Below are 25498 nucleotides of genomic sequence, written 5' to 3'. Positions count from 1 at the left end.
GTTTCATGCCTTTTTGTATTATTATGTTCTATTTGTATAGTTTAAGCTTCAGTTAGGTCTCTTTGAGTTCTCTAGGTTTCCCAGTTTAGGTTCCTCGAATGTCTGTGTCTCCCCCACTATGTTGGTTAGTGTCGTGTCTGCCTCCTCTTCTTTACGTGTTTCCCCTTGTTTCTCATTCCCCAACCGCCATGTGTGTCTTAGGCCCCTGTGGAGTCATGTTCAGTTGTATCCCCATGTGTTTCCACTGCCCTCATCACCCTCATGTGTATCTATGTGGTCTGTTGTCATGCATTCATTGTCAGCTCGTCTGTTGTTTCACGCCATGGTTCCATGTTCCAAGTATTTATGTCTCCATTTTCATGTTTAGGATTTCTTCATGTTTATGTTTAGTTTTCCCAGTTTAGGTTACAGTTTATTCTCGTCTCGGTTTGCCTTGTGCAATTTTTGTGCCTTTAAAAAAAAAAAAAAAATCAGCCTTATGAAACAGCTCACCTTTTGTTAAATTATAGTTTTGTTTCCAACTGTCTATTCACTCTCCACACAGTCTGCTTTTGCTGACTGTGATAATAACAACCAGCACTTACTTTATCATCAACATGTGACTCTACACGCTCAAACAACAAAAACAAAAAAGATACAGCAGCAGTTCAAAATGCAAGCTCACAGCAGGAAAATTAAGCAAACCTTTGATGGAGAGTTGCAAGAACTTGTTTATTTTGAGTGCAGAATAGTTAAAGTGAGAAGTTCAAAGCCAAAAACTTTGCTGTGAATTGTCTCTTAAATTAAAGTGGCAAGTCATAGAACATTCACCCTAAAGAGTCTTTGAGATATCAGCTGTAGAGATGCCTGACTGTTTTTGAGCATAATGGAACTAAATGGTGTTTGCCTCATATAAGAGATTTTTTTCCCCTTTTGTCAAATCAAACGTGTGTGCCTAATGTTACAGCTCTGCTGAGAGGAATGCTGTTAGTATTTACATTCCTAATGCTGTCAGAAACATCAGCAACACTTCCGTAGCTTTGGAGTGTTATGTTTTAGTTGAAATAAGTGTTTTTGTTTACTTTGTAACTGTTGCTGCTGTCAGTTTTACATCCTTTGATACATTTCCATCCTTGTTTCTTCCATATTTGGTCCTTTCTGTTGTATGTTTTCCTGACTTCCAGTTTTCCAGAGCAATGTTTTGGATTTCTTGCAGAGCCTGGATTTCTTGCAAAGGACACAAATGTGGGAACCATGAGGTGTTCTTCTGAGTTGTTAAATTCCAGAAATTGCAGAAATTTCTCTACCAGAATAGTCTAGTACGGTTATTTACAAATAGCTGTTTAAGCCAGAGTAAAAACATCTAAATTTACTTTGTGTCATGAGCTGCCGGGGCAGGCCATGTGGAGAGAGTAGAGAACCCAAGTGCAGACAGAGGCGAGGAAACAAGATTGGACTTAACGAAAAGCAAGCCTTTATTTAGGGCTGAAAACTCACGGAAATACAACAACTGAGACTGAGGAAAAACCTAAACATAACCTTGGAAACCGTGACTCTCACTATGACTTGACTGGGAAACTGTGACAAAGGACAGGGAAGGTAACGCAGATGATGCGACACAGACTGAGTGAAACACAGAGACTAATACCCACAGGGATGATCAGGGGAAGTGGAAACACATGAGGGAGAACAGCTGACACACATGATCCCAATGACAGGACAGGGGAAGTGAAACTGAATACAATGAACAAAGAACACCAGACTCTTTCAAAATAAAATAGGAAACATGGAGACGTAGACATGACACGACCTTGACAACAAGAACCACACAGACATGAAACATGGCAGATCCAGTACAGGGAAAGATGACAAAATGAACTAAGAAACAAAGGACTAAACAGCAACCTAGAAATTAACTAGATGACCTAAACTGAAACTAGAACACAAATGAATGCAAAAGGTTACATTAAAACTCAAACACTGGGTCACATGACCCAGTACCGTGACACTTTGGGCTTGAACTGTCCCTTTCTCACTGTATGTAATTCAGCTTTACCCAATCTTAAGCGACATCCATTTACAGCCAGTGTTGGGAAGGTTACTTTTAAAATGTATTCCACTACAGATTACAGAATACATGCCCCAATATGTATTTTGTAATTTATTTTGTTAATTTACTCAATGAGTGTAACGTATTCTGAATACTTTGGATTACTTAATATATTACCATGAATGTACTATTGCTGTGTGATTTATTACTATTACTGAAGGCTACTCACCATACAAATATCAACTACATTTTTAAATCTTAATATAAAATGAGTAACAGTAGGGTGGACATTAGGTAAGGCTGCACTTTTTGCAGCGATCTCGTATAGAAAACTATTCCATGCCTATATAAAACAGATCCACGGCTCCGAACGGTAGTAAAGGGACCTCTGGCTAATATGTCGGATTCTGTGTCGGGCTCGTAACTAAAAACTAGCTTTACTTTGTTGTCGGGGTCAACTTTGCTAGCGAGAGACAGAGAGAGGCGTTGAAAGGCTGCTCCAACAGAACTTATTGTTTCGGAGGAAAAGACGAACACAGTGTACAGTCGAGTCTTAATAGCTTACTTACAGCTGGGCTATACTGCCCATGAGGCTAAATTCTTTAGAGTGATGATTGTAAAACACTCTGCCTATTGTCGCTATATTGAATAATTTTTGGAACAATAATTTTTAAAAATATTTCATCACGTCATTATGCGGGCCGCAAGTAGAGGATGACATGGGCTGCGAGATTGAGACCCAGGCATTAGAGGCTCTTAATGCGTGTTTTGTTTGGGTTTCCACCGGCGTGGAATTACCAAAAATAGAGAGGGCATAGCCTAACATATGAAACAGGAAAAGACCGCCGTGTAATCCCTTTATTTCAACAAAGTAACTATATTCTGAATACCACCTTTTTAAATGGTAACTGTAATGGAATACAGTTTACAACACTGTTTACAGCAACATTAGTTGCTGAATTGTGTAGAAGAAGAAGCTGCAGGAAATACATGAACAACCAAGCACAAATTCTTTAGTGAAATAACTTATACAAGACTTAAAATTACCTGCTTTTACTGAGTTAACTGAACTTTCCCAGTTAATTCAGTGTCTGGAAAAGGTTCAAGTTAAATGCACCAATTTCACTTGAGTGCTGTGTCACATCGTTTGGGTTCATCACTGAGCACCAACCTCCATTATGCTTCATTATGTCTTTTTAAAATGATCTTTACACTCCCAGGATCACAGGATGTAAAGGTCACCATATTTTCCTACCTCATCAGTGAGCTTCTCTTTCATTTCTTGTATAGTTACAAGAGCAGAGTGGAGTGTCAGGACCTGCGATCACCTGGCCAGCAAAGGAAGTGAAACCATGATGGTCGTGTGAGAAATGAAGGAGGTATATCAGGCGATTCTTTTCTGGGGCATCAAAACTAGGAAATGGCACATTCTGTCCACTGAGGCTCTGCACCTTACTACTGCTGTCTAAACATTCGAGTAGAAAGTAATAGAGGTATGTGTTAATGCAGATTGCGAGGCACCAGTGTGCTTTGAACCCATTGATGTAGAGTTGCATAGTGCAAATTGTGTAGTATGTCTGAGAATAATAGTGGATTTTGGCCATAATGAGTACAGCAGGAATCGTGTGCAGAGAAAGGTCACAGAAGGACAAAACCTACTGGTTTTAGCCGACACTATTACATCACTCCTATCATGGTTTCTCTGCTTTGGCTTCCTGTACATTTTAGAACTGATCTTAATAAGTTACTAATCACTTTTAAAGCACAACTGGATGAGACACATGGAATTGCTGACACCATCTGAAAACTGAGATTCTGTTTGAGGAGATCTGGTTCATAGAATTAGTGGCTTCCTTTAAATCACGCCTTAAAAATATTTTTAAAGGCTTGCTTTAAAGCGATTCTGTTACATGTGATGTCTTTTATCTTCTGGTTATTATTGCCTGATCTTGCAATCTGATTTTGCAGTAACTCAGTTGGTTTGACAGTGCTAATCACTGCATTGCCACTCTACCCATATAGTAAGAAGTGGCTTGGTTTAAATCTGGCTGGGGATTTCTGTGTTGAAGTTTGCATGTCCTCCTTGTACCAGTGTGGGTTCCTTGCAGGTACACTGGCGTGCTCCCGCAGTTTAAAGACACGGGTGTTAAGTTATGTGGGGTGAATGTGAGTGCTGTCTATCTTTCTGTGTTGGCCTGTAATGGACTACCATCCTGCTAAAGGTATACCTACCTCTCATCTTGTTAACCTGTGGGATAGGCTCTAGGCCCCCCAGACACCCTGGCTTGGGTAAGTGGTTAAGAAAATGGATGGATGCCTAAAAAGCTTCTCATTATTCTAAACAAAAATGCTTTTTCCATTTCTCCCCTTCATTTTAAATTGAGGGAATCAAATCAGACATTACAAATTCAAATGTGAAAACTTTAATTTATATCCTCATTTTAGAGGTTATGTACAGTCAATACCGGTCCCATTTTCACTTAATATTTTAGCTGAATTTGAACATTTTACCAAAGCAGGATTGTTATTTTCTTTCTGGTGACTTATTTTTATTCATTTCCTCTGCCTGGGATGGTGTTGAGATTGAGGACCGTGATGCCATTTGATTGGGTGAATAGCATCGGACGCAGAATACAAATCCAGCTAAAGGTGCCCTTCCCTTATGAAGCACAGCGTGGCTCCTCTGTCTCTGGAGACTGCTCCTCTTGACATTTTAACCAATGAGCCTCTATTATAGAAAGACAAACAAGGGCACAGGGAATCTCAGTCATGCTCTTTCTCACAGGCTTGCACTCATCCATGTACTGACTACACATATAGTGTGCAATCAGACTGCATGATTGTTGCAGAGTGATTGTCAAAGCAGTGCAGGATTTCACACATTTAATGAAGCGTGCACTCCTCTTCTACTGGCAAACAATTCACCGTCACGACGAGAAAATTCATAACGAGCAAGCATCTCCTCTTTGCTCTTGAAAAAATCAATGATTTGTTTCCCTGACGATCTTTTGTCCGAGGACAAGCTGGAGACGCAATTGAATTAATTTTTTTTTTCTAATGCAATTCGCCTCTTAAGCTGGGGATAGTCTCTCTTTGTCCGTGCGCTGCCTGCAAATGCCTCGGCTGTGTGGGAAGATGTATGTGCTAGTTCTCTGACAGCTGCTCTTCACACGCTGACCCACCTGTTCATCATTTCAGTGTGCGGTGGAAATGGGCACATATGCCACGCTGTGCCCACACACAAGGTAGATCACAGATGTTTACAACGCAGCAACACACAAATCCACCCTGTGCCTCTTCGATCTAAAAAAACACAGCTCAGCTATTCATGAAGATCAGCAAGCACACGTGCACAGTGGTGCAATTCTTCTGACCTTATTACAGTCTCACACTCACGCTTTCCTGTGGCAGCAGTGTCGTTAATACCATCCTTTAACTCATGCCAGCATATGACGAGTACAGGTGAAAATAGAAAGTTCAATTACTGAAGTACTTTAATTAGTAAAGGCAGCCGGAGGTGGAGTGGAAATATTCTGCCAGGCTGCTGATGTGATAGATGAAAAGTGCTGAACAGTCCTACATATAGGTGCTTCTGAAGAAAGGGTGAAGAAAGTTAAAAGTCTTTTGATAACATCAGAATTTTTTGGTCAGTTAGACTTTATTTCTGACATTTCTTTATTTAATAAAATACAACCAAAGGAAACAGTCTCTCTGTGTCATCGTTAGAATTATCTTGACTGAGCACTTTTATGCATATGTGATGCCACCAGATAAACAGCTTTATTTTAAGCATATTTTAATATAATGCTATTTTACTATAACTGACCAAAAAGGCAAGTGGTGGGTATGATTGAGAGGACAATATAGACTTATACTGCAACAGCATCACAAGGTAGAACTCTCCTAAAGCAAAGCCTGTGAACTGAATCTAAACATTTTATTTTATTTTTTAAGGGTGGTGGATTGTAATGATGATTGTAAAATGTTTGGGTTACAAATACATATATAACAATATAATCTTCCCATCCCACTGGAGATATTTAAGGGTTTTATTGTACTAATCACTGGTTTTCTGTGCAATAGACTGGTTCCTGTATATTTCTACTCTACTTGAGCACTCAAAGCGCTTTATACAACATGCCTCATTCACCCATTGAACTGCTTTCTATATAACATTCACACACATTCATACTTTAATGAATGCATTAGAGAGCAACTAGGGGTTCAGTATCTTGCTCAAGGCTATTCAGGCATGCACAAACAAACATTTCACGCTTGGAGCAGTCAAGGATCACAACGCCAACCAGATGACCTGCTCTACCTCCTGAGCTAGAGCCACCCCGAGTTCAAAACGTTTGTTTATGTTTTCTATCTATAAAATCACCAAGCAATATTTGTATATGCACTGAATTTGTAGCTTTCTATTTCCAACTCATTATTTTTTTGGGCATCTGTAAAGCCAGCAGAGATGTCTTGGCAAAACATCGTCCTGAGTTGGAAAGGTCATTAAAAAACAGAAATTCTGGCAAGTACAGGACTGTTTTTAGAGAAAGTAGAGAAAACCATGGCTGGAACCCTCTGCCAAAGATCTTACACGCTGTACAAAAAACCCCAAAAAACAAAAAAAAAAAAACATTTTGTGTGTTTCGGGGTATAGTTTAGTGGTGCTAAATTGTTCATTTTGTGTCGTGCACAGAGTGAAGTATGTTCTTGTTGTTTGGAGTTTCTGTATCACGGTTCTATGATTTACAAAATTCGTTTTCAATTTAGTTTAGAGCTTTTCTGGAAGAGAAGTTCAACTTCAATAGTTTGCCATTAGATAAGAGTCTACAGGAAACAGAAATGTTCAAGAAATAAGTGTGCACTTGTGTCCAAAGCTGGACATAAAAATAAGGATTTAATGTTAAACACTTATTGATGTAATGGGTAAGCTCAATGTTTTTAAGTAGGATTGTACAAGGCAATTATTCGTTTATACGATCCTCAATCCTCTGGGTCTTTAAAATGAAGTCAGCAGTTAGAGGCTTAGAGCTGCTACAAGCAGTAATGGACTCAAAAGTTTACTGATGCTTTATAATGACTGTACAGTGGGCAATTGTACAAATGCACTTTGATGCACTTGGCCACATTTGTTGTCTTCCATTTGCTTCTCTGAATTCTGACCTTTAAAAAAATACTGAAATAAAATAGGTTTTTCCGCCAGGTAAAAGCATGACCCTAAACCCATGTCCATTCTTCTATTAGTTATAATTATTTCTTGAAATACACTTACAACACAACATGATTTCCTCACAGTGGGTGATCAATGCACTCAATACTTGAAATGTGCAATTCACTTGTATTTTTATTTTTATTCCTATTTATTCTATTTATCCCCTTCGTATATTTTATTTATATTGTCTCTGTATTTATATATATGTGTGTGTGTATAACTCTGTAACTTCTGTCGGTGCTGTGCTTTTTTGGAAATCGAATTTCCCAGAGGAACCCACCCGAGGGATTAATAAAGTTCTATCTTATCTTATCTTATCTTATCTTATCAAGCTCCTGAGCAATGATCTTCACCTGCAGGCATGAGTACAAAGAGGGTGAATGTAAGATTAATTGTTCGTCTTGTTGTACTGGCCATTATGCAATCCCCTGTGGAGCAACAAGACTTTAAAAAGACTGGAGGACAAAACTGACCATCCCTGAGGATTCAGCAGCCTGAGTTAGCTAAATCTAGTGTGTACACATTGGTTGGTGTGATCTGTCCACAGGAAAAACACTATGTTTGGAAGATGTTCACTTCATTGGGTTGATTTAGAGTAATACAGCCCACCTTGTTCTTTGTGATACACAAGGACCCTAACGTCTTCCCTATTTCTTTGAAATTGAGTGATAGTGCACCGGATTATTAACAGGAAATTTATTACACAGACCTGCAGTTCATATGAAGCAAATGTTAGTCTGGGAACATGAGACCTCAAAAGTGCCTCTATGGGTTTTAAGAATCAAGTTCAGTGCATTTCTTTCCTCTTAAAACATTCAAATTTAAAATATTTAAAAGCAGGATTTTGCATATATGCTTGTACTCTTATTCTTTCTGCCTTTAGCAGGTGCGTGGCGAAAACCTTTGAGCTGAATAGTGCAAATCCAATGTGTATCTTGCAGAGCTTGACGAGCCACTCCTGGGGTCACTGCTAGCACCCAAAACCACTACACAGTACTTTTAATGTTTATTTTCATTTGAGTCTAATATCATCTTGAAGGGGTGAATTGCTTTCTTGGCTTCCTTGCCTAAAGCGTCTGCATAAATAAAGAGGCTTTCCTATACTGTGCTTGTAATGTCACACAAAGGGGAAGTGACATATTGATAAGCTACAATATTCCCCTGGTCCACTCCATCAGTGTCAGGTCTTCAGCAGCCATTAGCCTGCTGTCAGCATGACAGTGTTAAATGATAGATTATGGTTTTGGTCTTCATTGCATTTTGATGGCAGAGGGATCCATGCATCTATAAATATTGACAGAGCACTGGCAGATTGGTTGCATGTACACTGCATGCATTAGTATTGATGTGCGCTAAGTCGAGGCTGTGTGCTTATGGTTAGCCAGCTGTAATGTGTGCACTCGCGTGCTTTGTGATGTAATCATAAAGCTCTCCCGCTGCTGTGAAACTGTGGACAGTTCAATATATAATAAGAAAAATGAATGGCAATTTCCTGTATCGGTTCTCCAGGAGTGACACTGAGTATAGCGCCTGTGACATAAATTAAAAATGATCGTTGTCGGGGAAATACAGCGAGAAAGACATTCAAGGTGCTTTCAGAAAGGTAAGGTTACTTATATATGAGATAATAGGGGACTATTATATTAGGGGATGAACCAAATATTTCACCTTTTCTAATGACGGAAAACAGATTAAATCAGTTAGCCATGGTGTGTTAGAGGACAGATCTTGCCTTTTTTACTCTAAGGGCTAAAAGTGAGACAAAAGCAGCAACATGAGAATATTTCTTAATGAGACTTGATAGTAAGGGGTACTATGAAGGTGGCAATCAGTAGAGACTCCTAATTTTCAGGCGGCAGTCAGCTCTAAACACTCAGTTTCAGATATTTATTTCTTCTCTTAGATCTTCTAATGTCATAAATGTCCCTAATCTGAACATCTCAGGCACACGTCTGTGACTGTGAGCACAGAAACCCCACACCTGCTGTTCAATCCTTCTGTCTACAATGGGCACCCAACCAGAAGATAGACGCATTCAAGGGTGCTAAAAAGGCTTGTTTTAGAGATTGGAGGGGTTGAATCAAAGCCCCGACAATACAAATAAGGAATAGTTTGCAAATTATGCAAAAAGTACAAGAAGAAGAATGTGAAGCTGGAAATGAGCATAAAAGCAGTTTAATACTAGAGAGTATTCTGAGCACTTGAACCTGATGAAAATAATAATGGACTGCATTTATATAGTGCTTTTCGAGACCCTTAAAGTGCTTTACAATTCCACTATTACAGTTGTAGCCACAGCTGCCCTGGGGCAGACTGACAGAAGCGAGGCTGCCATATCGCGCCATCGGCCCCTCTGGCCATCACCAGTAGGCGGTAGGTAAAGTGTCTTGCCCAAGGACACAACGACCGAGACTGTCCTACAACATGAAATACACATAGAACATGATATGTCCTCCTCATGTATAAGAAAATATTAGGTACACTTCGAAGTGCAATATGAGCCCATTCACATCTGCTAATTATGACCGGTAAACATGACGTTTAAATTACAGATAGTGTGCATTACTGTAGGTAAAGTACTAGATCTCAGAGGGACAGCTAAACATCAGTGAAGTCTTAAACAGAATAAAAAATAAAAAATAAAAAAAAATCACACCTCTGTCCTGCCAACCCACCATTATCCCTGCTCACAAAACAGCAGACAGTAGCATCACAATTAAAGGTGTGGGAAGGTTATATTAGAAATTAGAGCAGATGGTGCCTACTGTCCTTTAAAGACTATGATGCGGCCGAGCTATAAATCCATGCTGCTAAGAAACGTGGCATTAATGTAAATCTATGACTTACTTACATTGATTAAAAATTGCAGCCCTGCCCTTGGATTTCTTTGCAGATGCTATAAATGATATGAAAGTTCCCCCTGCACTTTTCTTAATTGTGCAACAGCAAAATTGCACCTCAGTGGAACATCCATAACGGAAGGTGGAGTTATACTTTGAAGCTGCTTTTCAATCTCCTGCCAGATGCAATTAGGCAAAATTGAAAATATTTTATCAGAGCAAGAATAATGACTAAAACTGGAAGAAAAAAGTGCTCAATGAGAGAATGTATCCATTAAAAGTCCACCTGAATCCGAATGTCATCAAAGGTAGCATAAAAGAAAATTGCTCTTCTAACTCTCTCTGCATTAACCCAACACTGACAACAACTGGGTATGCAATAACCCCCAAAATATTCATATATATTCATACAAGGGGTGTGGGGGCTAAAGAAAAGAAATATTTCTCTGCCTCTGTGTTTTGGCTGATGGAATGGCTTCCAGGGCCCAAGTGAAATATTACAGCTGTCAGTATTTCTGACAGAGCCTTTATTCTGGTTGCTGCTGTTTGATGGAGGACTCCAGTGAGTTTGACACCCTGCTAAATGTCTCCGCCTCACTGCCACTATGGAAGCAGTGATAATGGCACGCCGATGTTTGGCAACACAAGCTTCAGCATCGCCTCGGTGCCCAGACATTATATTTTTAAGCCAAGGGGTGCAGGGACAGAGCTGCTATTAGCCCTGTGGGACCGCTGTCAGTGTCTGGTGGTTATTTTGGTCATTGCATCCTGTCAGTGGATATGTTGTGCTGTGTGGTTACATTTTCATTCCGTACAGCATTACAAGTATATTGGTGCTGTGGTTCATTGCGCTGCTGAAAACTCGCCATCCAATATCTGTATCTACAGCGTTATAGTGCATCATGCAGCCTGGCTGAACATTGTGATGGAGCTGTGTACTGTATGTCCTCTCTATATGTGTCCAGTAGCGTTTTTGCCTTTGTGCATCTCTCTCGTGTCTCTGCAACAATGTCACATAGGTGCTTTTCCATACATAGCAGTATCAGGACCAGAACGGGCAGCATAGATTCTGTTTATCATCTTTGCTGAACCATAACTTGGCAGCAAACGGCAATGCTGGGAAACATTTAGCCAAATCACAGTTCAAGATGTGGATGGATGGCGAGCAGTTTGGAGGACAGACAGTCCATCATCATGAGGCCATCCACCACTTGAGATCACACTATTAGAGCAGAGGACATGCTTAATATTGTGCCAAGGAGAAGCTATTTATCACAGTGTAATTTCAGTTATACCAAAAGGGACAAACACAAGCAATCTGGGATGCAAGTTATTTGCATTTAGAAAACTGAACGTGATCTTATGTAAAGCACCAAATAAAATAGATTCAGATGAGAACAACATTATTTGACCTACTGGTAGTAGATAGAGTCATATTATTTACTTAGGGAAATGCACAAGTATTGCTATTCATTTTCCTGCTTTAGAAAGCAGCAGTGAAACTCACAGTGGATGTGTAGACTACTTACAGGAAATTTTAGGTAGCACGGAAAACTACTGGGAACTCCTGGGAAGTGACATGAAGTCAGTATATTATTAATTACCCTGTATGTCATTAGCAATTCTCAATGATGCTGCAAAATAATGTAAAAAAAAAAAAATAGAGTTTTGTAGATTTTTTTAAGAGTATAATTTAAGCACTTGAATATTACTGTTTTTGTATACTAAGAATATACTGTCCTGTGAAATTGTTTGTGTGACCCTTGAAGTGGCATGTAATTGATCATTTATGATGATGAATTGCCAGTTATCCATGCATATATAAAATGTTGTGCATTTTACATGTTATTCACATGAGTGCACATAAGCATTGGAAGTTATGTAATATCACCCATTTTGGACTTATCTAATCATATTAATGAAAAAAACAGCAGTCTATCTATCCATCTGACTGCTAACCAGGGTCCGTGAGGGTCTGGAGTCCACTCCAGCTGTCAAAGGCGGGGTTTACCCTGGACTTGCTGCCTGTCTATGGCAGTGCCATGGACACGAAGGAAAATATCAGTTGATCTCCTATTGTTAACATCAAAACTAAAGTTTAAACTCAATAAAAATTACAATTTGAAAGCAAGAGAAATAGTTTACACTTTCTAGCAATAACAAGAAGTGAATGGGTAAATTAACTACTTAATCTTTTAATGCAAAAACCTGCACGTTGAACTGTCCCGACTGAAATAAGTCACGGGATTAGACTCACTGAACTCCTGGATATAGAAATAAAATTTATCAGGTAAACTGAGAAAACAGTTTAAGGGTGATGCAAATTTTGGGTCCTCTTCATTTTTCATATATCTTTATGTTAAGGTAAATGTCCCAATTTGCCAGTAGAATTTCTTCTAGAAGAATGCAGGACTCCTTTTCACCCTTTTTTCCATTTACAACCTTGCTTACGCAACATAAAAGATTTATGTTGTGCAACTTTTTAATGCCATATATTTCTTCTCCTTTTTCAAAACCTGGTGTTTACAGTACAAGAATGCTGCTGCCTTGCCCATTGAGCTATGACAATCAACAAGTTCCCAAACAGCTGCATTTTTATACATCCTATAGAGTACCTTTCCCTCTCTGTAACCACAGAGGGAAATCTTTTACCGTACTGTGACAGAAGCAGGTCAGATATTTCATTTTTCAAGATGCCACCCCTTCCTTTTCCATCACTGAGATGTCTTTCATTATTAATTCATGAGGCAGAGGGGACAATGACTTCCCCTCACTGCACACTGAAGCATTTATATTACAAATGGATCTCCTAATTACAGCCTCTTTCTGGCTAGTCCAGCAAATAAAGACAGGGTTTAAAGTGCCGCTTCCGTCCACAAAGCCAAAGCGTTATGTGTCGCATTAACTGTCCTCGTCAGTGTGACATTATTCTTCACTCCATCAAACAGACAACAGAAGTCATGACTCTTTCTTGACATTTTCAACAGCACGTATGTGGGTTGTAGCAGTGCGCATGCATTAAGAATTTCATGTGATCACTGGCTTGTATCTCACGCGTACTTGAGAGTGAGCGTGAGACTGTGTAAGAGGAATGAGTACTAGAAGCTGATATGAGCCATCTCTTTTGGCTCCTTCTCACCCATGTTCTAAATGATAAGGGTATTAAAAAGCTTCTACTAATTGTCTTGGATGCAATCAAGTACCCTTTCTTTTCCTAAAACATGAATTGAATGGAAAACTCAGTTGTGGAAAGTCAAGAAGTACATTTTTGAAATACATTAATGCTTGTTTTGTTGTATTTGCACTGAGAGTCTCTAAAGTTCTAATTTTATCCATACTCATATGTACCATATCAATGTTAGATGGTTAAAAGCAATCTGTAAATGCCTCTCCTCAAGACACCATTTGATCTGTGTTGACCTGCTCGAATTAACAAGAAGGAATGCGAGTTATGATTCACCGTGACTCATTTTGATCTTTAAATCCATTCGATTAGAAGTCATCTATAAACACTAAACACTGTTTGTCTTCTTGTCTTATGTCATTACAACAAAACTATCAGATTCGAACCCCAATAAAATAAATGCACCAAGCCTCCTTACCCTTGCTCACCTTCTCTTCACCCGTTTTCTGTATTTTCGACTTTCTTGCTGAATGAATAATACCTACAATTGGGCAAACCAGAAGATCAATATCAATTTCACATCCATTTGGTCACAATGCAGTCGCATGGCCAAATGCTGTGACCTCAGCATGGGTGCAGACAGATTGATCTATGACAATCAAATTGACAAAAAGCAGAACAGTGTATTTCAGCCAATACACTGAACAGAGGCTGACCCATTTCTGCTGATCTGAGACATTGTGTTTGGCTCTGACCAAATAGGAACTGTTACAGTCCCTATTTATTAAAAATCTGGAGGATGAATAATAAATAACTACATAGTATACTGCTGTAGGAATGCCATGCAAGACAAGGCTACACACGGCTGGGCTCAGAAGTCTATTGTTATTTTACATATTGCATTCTTGCCAGTGGATCTTGTTTGTCTATGTGTGTAAGTAGGGTTGTGCTAACCCCTAGCTATTAATGCAAAGTGACTGAATCATATTTCTGCCAAAGAGTTGCAGAAGGCAAGGCAACTTATTTGCATAGGACCTCTCAACAACAGGGCATACACATAAGGTACTTTACATAAGATATAAAAGGCAGATAAGACAAGTTTTGCTGAAACCTCCAAAGAAACTAACATAGACAGACAAAATGAAGACTGTTTTTATCAACAGAATCCACTCTTTGACAGTCAGAGTGCATTGCACCTTATGGCTGAAAAAATACAATAGACAATAGCCTGAACCACTTTGTATTCTGGTCTTAGCTCCCAGTGCAAATGTCTCGAGAGAACGTATTCATGTTTCTTTTTATCTAAACAATATTTTTTAATGTTTTGATTTGTCCCAAAAAGAAGCTAAAAAGTTGAGATTTTCTTTGTTGGGCTGTAAAGGCAAGTGAAAACTATCATAGATAACTAAAAACTGCTTATTCTCTGGTATGTCTTAGTGGGAATGATTGCCAACAATTCTGTCTGAAATGTAGAATGTATCAAACACTAAATAGTTTTATCTGCTGGCTGTCATCATCACTAGAACCAGAGTGATCTGATAAGAAGTCCCAGCCAAATCACATTCAGTCATTACACATGTTCTGTTTTGTAATTGTACATTACAAAACAAAGATTACAAAGGATTACAACCCGAAAGAAATGCTGTTTTGATATTCTAGGAGCTTGGAGAACCTTCACAGACATGTATTTTGATTTTGTTTTTCCAGAAAAGTAAAATGATTCATTCAACTGAGGAATTATGTCAAGTTTACCTTAAAGCCACACTGAGGGGAAAAATGTGCAGTATGCTTACTCAACTAAAACTGTTCAGTCCAAAAAGTATCAGCTAATCTTTTACCAGCAATCAGGTTAATGACTTTTTCAAGATTTTTTTTTACCATAGGAGCTAAATGCAGGACTCAAAAAGACAGGGAGAAATAACTGGGCTTTTAAACCAAAGTCAAAGATTTGTCTTATAGTTTAATAGATCCACAATGTAGCCAACTGAAACCCTTAAGTTCAGGGAACTAACCAGGAAGGATACATGGTGATAAAATACAACAAGACTACATATATGCACACGAAGACAACCATGGATGTGGAAACAGGAAGGAAACAAGACACAGCTGAAAATCATCAAGGTAATTACCCACAAGAATGAAACTACAAACTGGACATAAGCAAAATAAAAATAAAAAACTATAGAGACCCAAATAAAAATAACAAACTCCAAAGAGCAAGAATCCTAAAGACTAATCATCCAATTAAAATGCAAAACTGAAAACAAACAATCATGATTAAATCAACCGAAAACATCTTAACAGATAAATAAGAACTGAAAACACTAAAAGACCTCAAGACCCTGGATGTATCATAAAAACAAAAAGTGTTACAACTAGAAATCAGTTGAAATTGGGAAGAATAAATAACCAGACATAAAACCCAAAGGCATAAGATTCTGACTATGACTCCTGGAGTGAGAACAGAAAAAACAGCAAGATAAACTCCACAAATATAGACCAAGATCTCTAGAACTCCAGAAACAACAAAACTAAATGATAACACACCTGAAAGTTTTATAAGCAGCAAAGCCCCAGCATACCTTTAATCCACAAGAAACATTAGCTGAATCTCTTTTGCTCACATCTAGTCCTGATTGAAAAATAATTTGGGGATGTAACATCATTAGTGGCTGGATGTATTTCTTCCAGCCAAAATTCAAGATTAGAATAGAAAAAGACACACACCAAGTTCACCATGCAACAAACTTCCAAAAGAGTTCAGCTTATTGTCACAGTAACATGCTAGCGCACCTAACCTGTAGCACCTTTTCTTTGATAAAAAAGAGTTTAAATGAAAACAGCAAGGATCTCCATGAGGCTGATGAGGATAAGAAAAAGACGAGGGAATCTCATTACTTTCTTCAGTTGCCTCTGTCCTGCTGTTATGAATATAAGAGTAGTTTTCCTTTTCAAATTTACTCCACTAGAAAAGATTTTGCCCTTCAGCTGCTTATGGTCACAGCTGGAGAGAATGAATGAAGAGCCGTGACTTCAGAAAACTGATGAAGGTTCTAAAAATGTTTTTCTTTTCCATGAAACAAACGTGTGAGAAATTCTCTTAAAACACAAGCGGTGTCGTACATTTGATTCCAGTAACCATGCATGTTAATTATGTTTGGTAACATCGCTCTATTAAAATTCTGTAGATTTTGTGTAGGATAAGATGGCAAAAAACAAGAAATACATACGCTGACACCAAATTAATTATCTGTATATAGCTATAAAATTCTATGCTATAAAATCATATTATGTGTGTGTTTTTATCACAACCTTTGAAAAGAGCACAAAGATTTTAGATTTACTATTTAATCTGTCCTTAAAAGTACAAAAAATACAGAGGCTGCATGAAGCTGCGTGGATGGTCTGCATGCTGCTTCATGTGACTCAGAGTACAAGCACAACTAGGAATGCAAAACCTTGTCTGCTGGATCTACAGTCAGTACAGCTTTGACAGTGTCTTTTTTAGGCTGTTAGACCAAATGAATCCATTATTCAAATCAGCGGCATCTGACCTGTGAATCCGGATTAAAAATTATTGATGACAGAGTGCACAGTTACAGAAAGGTATCAGGTTGCCATTATCTGAGTTGAGACAGAGAGGTCTTATCTCAGCACGGCAGAGTTCTATGAAGATGTATACAGCCACAATTTCTATATAAATGTATAGCCCAAACGTCAATACAGACACATTGATTGTCAACCTCTGCACCCGAGCCGATGTCCTGGCAGATGAGCAACTGGACAACAACTGACTGAAATGTACAGTTTAGGTAGAGCCCTTAAGGTCAGGCTGAGCATTTTGTCTCCATGCCTGCTGTTGTGGTTTTTCTCCTTCGATGCATTCTAATCACCCCCCAGCACCAGAGTAATCAATAAGCTATTTCATGCTATCCACGCTAACATGTGCGCAGCAAGAAACAATTCACTGCTACCAGACTTGGCTCAAATGAATGACCGAGCTTACAGACATGAAGAAATAGCAGAAAATACATCAACAACACTTTTATACTGTGAGCCATAGAAAATGGCTAATGTTCCATTTACATATGAAAGGTCAGTTATAGAGTGTGCTATAGGAAAAGAGCAGTGTAATAAGCAGGGGAAGGACACATAATTTAATTCCATCAGTTCTTGTTATTTTTTATCTCAACGTTCATTTTCACGTGTCTGATTGGTTTTAAATTCTTCATTTAGGCAATACCTGCTAATTGGCAAAATTCTTCATCAGCTTTCATCTCTAATTTGCATTTGCTTAATAATTCCCTAAAAACATTCCCTTGCAGGCAAATTGAAATTTGCAGAAATTAGCATCTGCAAAAATAATTACCATGCAAAGAATTACAAGTAGAATAACTATAAGGACAGAATAAATGAGGTGTTTCATGGTTTTCTGATTCAAGTATGTGTCTGGCAATAATAAGGTGGGGTAAATAATTTTAATAAAGGCAGATGAACACTGCTGTCCATCACCTGACTCAATGAGCCTGTGATACTCAAGGCAGAGCTCATTGTAGAACCCTGAGAGGTTACATATTTCATCTGGAATTACCAACATTAAGGCCATGCAGAAAACCATTCATAGAGGAAATTTCACATAACCTTGAGAAGCTATGCAGAGCTTCTGACTGACGGATACACTTAACAGGTCATAGGACTGGCCCGAAAAACACATCAGGTTTCTTTGTATTGTCAATAAAACGCAGCTATACCTCACAGGAATTCAGAGATCATTTCTCTTGGACTTTTAAACCATGTTTTATTTAAAAGTTTTAGCTTTTTGACATATGTATGTAAGGTTTAAAAGACAGTTTGCAGGTATGAGAGGTTTGAAAAGACTTTACTGCAGGTAGATAGTATGTGTATCAGTGTGCTGTAGGAGAAGCTCTGAAACACTGACTGCTTCAGAGAGATTGATTTGTGGCAAATATCAAATAAGTAGATCTGATAGTGGGAGGCAAAGGTCAGCAAGAGGTGAAAAAGTATAAGAAGCTGCATCCCATCCAAATCGAACCAAGAAAAGCTTATTATATGCATTTCTGTATCTCCAATCTAGAAGGCGAGCATAGTCTATTTTATTCACTGTGTTTTGACAGTTTTCATCCACAAAGATAGCCCCAACATTAAAGTGAGATGTGATGATGTTTCAGAGTAACACTGTAAATGATTTTCTTGCCATCGTCCGCGGGGACTGTCAGCAATCGGCAACCTAATCACTGATCAGCCGAGCCAGACAGCACGAGCGGGAGCAGATGACTGGGTTTGCTATTTCTGCAAGCAGTGGACCATAAACATCTACACTCAGTCCTGACTGACCATCGCCTAGGGAATGTCTTTGAAAGGTTGTTTTCTGGCAAGGACCAACATATCTGTAGTTATAATAACCCCATATTGCTTTCTATTCAGCATGAATGAATAAGAATGTGTCTGTACAACAAAACACTGTCTGTATCAATGCTTTACAAAAGGATTTATTCAGCCTCTACGGTGGCTATGAAGAGCAAAATACAACACACAACACCACACATGAACCAATTATTAAAAGCAGCAGTATTTCACGAAAAACTTTAAAGAAAGAAGCCCAAGGAAAAAGCCAACATTTGAGAAAACTCGGTGATATCAAACAGTTTTGTTTGTATCTTTCTTTGTCACCTCTACATTGACTTTCGTCCATGAAACATGTCTCCTGGACTTAATTTTTGCTTTTATTTGTCGTTTACTATTGTCATTAACCAACAAAAAAAGCGGTCTCAAAATGATGGATTACCCGTGGTATGAAAGTATGAGAAAACTTTACAGAAAAAGACTTTTTATTTATAGGAACTCAGAAGAAGAGTGCAAACCTTTCCTGCTCTTTAGCCAAAACTTTTATCTGAAGCTAAAAAGGTTCTCAAATGATCACTTGATCAGTTACCAGCAGTAGGGCTGTTTTCTCATAGACTTTTATGTTTAAGTTCCCAACTTTACAGAAAGAATTCAATTTTATGTGCGGTACTTCACTAAGAAATAAGGTTGTGCAAAAATCAAGACATGGTCACCTTGATTTTCATGTGCTGGATTGACCAAAAAGAGAACCACTGATGTATTATTGCTGTAAGGTCAGGTTTCAATAGCTACAATTAGCATAGCATTAGTATTCCAGTAAATTATGAATAAACAGCTAGCTAACTAGCTAGCCACCTAACCAGCTAGAGTTAGCCAGGATTAGCAAATAGTCAAACTAGATCAAATAATTATAATGTGTGGTTTCCTAAAACATCAGATGGCAGTAGCCGAAATAAATACAAATTGAGTGGTTTTCACCTACTGACAAATAAATACTACCAACTTTTTTTTTTCAGAATGGAAGTGGAGCTTCTGAAAACCATCCGTATGAGCACCGTACAGAAGGGCACTGACTTCAGAAGAACTGCAAAAAATAACAGCAAAGTAAAATCTTGCAGTCTACTGAAATGACAAGTCTTCTTGATCATAAATGAGAAAGGAAGAACAGCTTCAGACATGTAAGCATTTAATCTCCTTTCTTTCGGGACTTTGAAGCAAGCGCTTCACACCTACTCATTCATGGGCTGCATCTTTCTCCAAGATCAAAGCACACGGTCTCAGCTGACCTTCAGCACGCTCAGCACGCCCAAAATAGCTCCTTCATCTGGCTTCAGTGAGAGTGAAATGAAAGACTTTGCTGTCATACCATGCCCCTTTCAATTACATGCTACAGTACAAAGACAGAAATGCAAAAAAAAAAAGATATTTTAATAGATTTGGTGATTTTTTTTTTTTTTTTTAAATCAAATAACTAAACCTTTAAGATGTTTTAACTGGTTTCAGATTTAACTTGACATTTATAATACATGTGGTCAAATCATTAGGTCAGTGTACACACAACAAAGTCCCTGTTATCTAGAAGTTAGCCAAAACTCAAAGATTTTCTCCACTGTTGGCTCTGCATGAGTATCTATTATTGTAGTTATCTCAGAAATACTCTGATAGATGTGAACACAAAGCGCCCAACCACCTGTTGTTCAAACCTTTAGTTTGTAAGACACCGCAAATTATCAGAAAGTTAACTTAAAGAAGCCAGGAGCAGCTACAGAGGCTTGTTGCAGGCAGAAGATGAACTGAGGAGTTTTATAAGATGTAAGATAAAGAAGAGCTCTGAGAGCGTTAACCTCTGCCAAAGCAGCTCACCCTCTGGGCAATACTTACTTTTAAGGGAAAAGTATTATATTTTGTATATATTCATTTTATTTTCTTTGTTCTTTTTAAGACATACTTTAAAAAATATGTAGTGCAGTACAAATCAGGTAAGAGTGGCATGACAGATGTTGATTACACAAACATTATGTAGAAGTAGGTAATGGATAATAGGTAATGCTTTGTAAATAACTGGATGAGAATAACCTGAGCTTATAATGTGATATCATACCACAGTATATAACTGGGAAGGCAGCTCATTTTAATTGTTTTGACAACACTTTCTTTAAAGATACATCACATTTTGGGATAAACTTGGGTCAACTTTAATGTGATATTTAGAATCCACATATACCAGTATTATTTCCTAAATGTTGCCAATACAAAAAAGGCAGTGCAGTACAATTTTAAGCACAGTTTTAAAGATAAAAGACGTTTCAAGAAAGTTTGACCTATTTTGACCTTGAAGAAGAGGTCAGGAGTGCAAAGTTACTTTATATTTAGAACCTCATATATTATTCCCTGCACACGTTCTTGTTATCAATATAAACAGCAGAAAGAAACATAGGTTTAATTGGCGCTCTATAGCATTATTATCATTTTGACCTTCACCTTCACCTTTGACCTTAGTGCGCACGCGCCATTAGCGTGCTGCCTGCTGTAACCCTAATTTCCTTCGGGATTAATAAAGTATTCTGATTCTGATTCTGATTCACATCAATCTGTTGACCTTGAAAGTGAGGTCAGAGGTCAACTGTGACAAGATATATTAAATATTTAAACAGTACTTTCTTTATGCTGAGAATACACACCACACATGTAAGAATCATAGTTTCTAAGTTATAAGAATTTCTGTCAATTTCTGACCAATAAATCAAGGAGTTTACCTCAGAGGTAAATATGATGTGACTCTAAACTGCTATAAAGTTTCATCAGAATTTATTCAAAACTTTTTGAGCAGATTGAATGATACACAAACGCTGCCAGAAACGTAACTTCCTTGGTGGAAGTAATAATATGCAAAGCAACGCTTGGTGGAGTTAGAAATGGGTATAATAGACCCCCTTTACGCATAGCCCTATTTATACATCCACTACATCTGCTTCCTTCTCAGTTAGGACAGTTTTCCTTCCTTTCTCTGGTATTAGAGGTGGTAGGGTTGGGCTCTGTAATCATCCAATTGCTTCTGTCCACATCACTTGATTGTAAGCTTTGTAACAGTCAGCCTGGCTTAATCTTTTTGTAAATTTTGCTATACATGTCTCCACATTGGATTGCCTGACTGTTGCCTCCGAACCACTCCCACACCAACTGTTCTGCTATGGTATTTCTTAGAAATGAGCTTTTTCTACGAGTCTACTCTACTTCAACCTCGCCCTCAGCTCAAGCCATGTAAAATCTATCCACACAGACCCGTATCTATTCTTCCAGTGGGTGAGGGCCTGCGTAGGAGGAACAGGGTTCTTTCGAGTCTGTAATTATTCCACTCATTTTTTTAAAATAAACCCTTACCTCATATCTATTGTATTTTGTTTGGGGGTTCTAGTTTCATCCGAGTTAAATTTCTGGCATTCATTGTTCAGTGCTTACATAAAGCATGCATCGCTTTATGTGTTGCATCTTAAGAGATCTTGTAGTCTACTGAATGTAAATCAGACATTGGCTGCTAATTATGAAACCATGAAACTTAAAGATTTATTACATTTGCACTTTTATGCAATGCAGTTCTTCTGCTTCTGAGCGCAGAACAAAAGCACATCTGAGAGTGAAGAGATGCACAAATGTCAGCATCATGGAAAAGCAGTGTAATAACCATCCAACTTTACCACTCACAATGCTCATATAATTAGCTGCGCAAGGACAAAAAGTGACCTTCAACATGGTGACGATTAGCATTTTTGGTTCTCGCTCATACGTAAGCTGATTGGTGTTTTAAATTTTGAACATTTGCTCAGGTTTTCGCACATGGATGTGATTACATGAGCCGCCTCACTAATAGCAGAAAATTAACATAACACCTGAGTCTGAAAATAACTTGCTGATATTCCCGATTATCTCTGAACAAGCAAAAACATAATGCGGCCCAACTGATCAATTTTATCCTCAGGAGTGTTGTGATTATGAACACCTGGTGACAGAAGGCCATCTTCAGCTGATTGAGTAAAAAACTTCAAAGACTTGACCTAATCCTTGTGAAACCAAAATGCCATTTAAAATGCCATTAGACTTGGAGGCTCTACAAATGATGGGATGTACAGTCATACGGTGAGCAAGCCTGGGGTTTTGCTTCCCTCCCCAGGCTTTCTGCACATCATTAAAGTCTGGAAGGTACAGCTGATTGTCACTGTTTCAAAATGGCTTTTTGGCCTTAAAAATGTGGCCATGCCTCTTCCAAACCAGCACTAAAAGGTCAAGCTCTCACAATTCCTGTGGCTTAGCACTCAATTAGTTGAAAATTGCCTTTTGTCTGCTGGGAGCAGGTGATAATTGCTGTGGGTCACAAGTGATAATTGCCAGAGAACCCCTCCGAGCCACTGCCTATTAAAAGGAGTTATTTAAATCACATCACCTTCGGGGTGCTTCTCTCTTTTATGCTCGTCTTTAATTGGGGAGCAGATTTATGAAACTTTCCCCATCACCTGATCAGCTCAGACCTGCAGTACAGTAGCAGGGAAAGTCAAATTAGTAGCAGCAAAACATTTCACACAAAACTTGGAGAACATGAACAGAAAGTCTGTTAGATAAACTCTTTGTTATTCACAGCACAGCAAAATGCACTAGTTTGGCAATTTGGTCCACACTACTTGGTTAACAACTCCAGTGAGCTATTTACTTTTGGGCACTCTATAGGATTTTAATTTCAATTAGGATTTTCGATTTCACTGGATTGGAAGCTGGATAAACCCGTTAATTTACCGCATTATTTTTTGTTTTGTTGCTTTACTAATCAAGCACGTCCTTTCCCTTGCAGCACTACATTCCTCCCCTCCCTTAAACCCAAAGTCACTGAGTTTAACTCAAGCCTGAAAGTGGGCCTTTGGTCATCAAGATCTAATTAGAGAAAGTAAAAGTCCTAACAAATTTTCCCCAAGTGAACCCATGGAAGGATCATTAACAGTTGCCTACAGCTGCGTATGTCTCCAGACCTCCATCTCTCAAATGCACACGGTTCCTTAGGCAAACAAGGCATTTCAAAGATGTCACTCTTTTCTTTTAAATGGCCAGCACTGGGCAACTCACGTGGTAGCATGAAGTCTGGCTGCGTAGACGTCCATGAGAAATCCACCCTATTGCTCATTAAAGATCTTCCTCATGAGAGTGTGATTTCAAATTGAATATGACATGATGTTCATTTTATACAAACCCGCTTCCAAAAAAATTGCAATGCTATGTAAAATGTACTTTAAAAACAGAATGCAATGCTCTGCAAATCTCATAAACACATATTTTATTCATAGTTGAAGATAGAAAAAAATATCAAATGTTATGAGCTAATGAATAATAATAGCTCATTTTGAATTTGATGGCAGCAACAAAATGCTGGGAAAGTAAGTGGTGCTAAAAAGAAACAGCTGTAGCAACATTTTGTAAATAATTACGGTAGGTTAATTGGCAACAGATCAGTAATATGATTTGGTATCAAAAGAACATCTTAGAGAGGCAGTCTCTAGACATAAAGTTGGGCAGAGGTTCACCAGTCTGTAAAAAACTATATCATGCAAAGAAGTTATATGTAAAGATGATATAGACATTGCCCCGTCTTCTCTAAGTGAAAGCTCATTTAAAATAGAGTCCTCTCCCAAAAATTCCAGCAATGGATCTCCTCACCCATATGGAAAAGAAATAGAAAAAACTTATAAAAGACTTGCATCCGATTTGGCTTGCTTCATATAGTAAATCACATAAGGCTTATATGATTTACTCATGAAAGTGGCCACTTTCTCATTACTTTCATATATTGTTTTAATAAGTATCCAAAACATACAAGTTTCATTTATATAATTTTTCAAAGGATCTTATATCTGTTTTCACTCTTGTATGCTTTTCATACAAGTTTCACACAAGACAGATACAAACTTTATAAGATTTATATACATCTTTTCCATATTCTACACTGAAGAAGAAGAGGAGGATCCTACACAGTAGTGAACATGGTCCTGCCCCAACTTTTCCAGATATGTTACTGATATCAAATTCAAAATGAGCTAATAATTCTTCTTAGAATAGCCCCAATATGCCCATCTTGGGAATGACAAATCTAGCAAATGAGCATCCCTTAGTTTCTCAGTCAGGTCAAAACCTTACTGAGGAAGTCTGGTTTCAAAATATTACCATGAGGCCTTTGCCATGATAACAAACACAAGGCTTAGTTCTAGATTTATATAGTCTATGGCAAAGCTATGTCATCTTATACACAGCATTGTCTTCCTCCCTCTGAATCCTTTATCTAATTCGCTATATTGCCAAAATGGTCAGAATATTCAAGAGGTTTCTTTGTTTTGTTTTGTTTTTTGTTGCACTTAATGGAAAAAATTAGCATTTTAAATTATTTCATCTCTGCTTGTTGGTTTGATCTGACCTTCAGAATGTATTGTTAAAATATGCTATGAAGTGTAAAATCTTTGGGGTTTGTTTATTATTTTATTTTTTCAAAAAAGGACTGATGAACAAAACTGTATCTAGTTAAGAGAAAATGTCTAGCTCTGTGCAAAGAGGGGCTGCATAATTAACAGCAAAAAACGTACCACAGGAAGACCAATGAGGAGAAAGAGACACTCCAGGGTCTTTGAGTCTGATGTGCCCCATCTTAAAATAGGACTCATTTCCTCATGTCATAGTGCCCAAAGAGAGGCTGCAAAGAAGTAGGGAAGAAACAGAGGTTGTTGAGTACAAGAGACAAGGAAAAAAAAAATCGAAGGAGGGGAAAAGAACATAAGTGTGGATGGGTCAATTGTACAACTACTCAACACAGCAATTAACTTTGTGTTTTACAGCGTAAGAGCCACATTCTGGGGACAACACCCGTGAGGACGTGCCCAGTAAGCCTTTTCTAATTATTG

General features: G+C 38.2%; 1 protein-coding gene across 1 annotated transcript in view; it reads right to left on the bottom strand.

The window, feature by feature from the left end:
- The window catches only part of dpp10 (dipeptidyl-peptidase 10 (non-functional)), a 251290-nt gene that overhangs the window by 173490 nt on the left and 52302 nt on the right, over positions 1-25498 (bottom strand). The window lies entirely within an intron of this gene.

Source organism: Copadichromis virginalis, linkage group LG16, assembly GCF_057382275.1.
Source record: "Copadichromis virginalis isolate Kocher_CV1m ecotype Utaka linkage group LG16, C_Virginalis_male_GT1.1, whole genome shotgun sequence".
Lineage (NCBI taxonomy): Eukaryota > Metazoa > Chordata > Actinopteri > Cichliformes > Cichlidae > Copadichromis > Copadichromis virginalis.
This window is presented reverse-complemented; position numbering and strand designations above follow the sequence as displayed.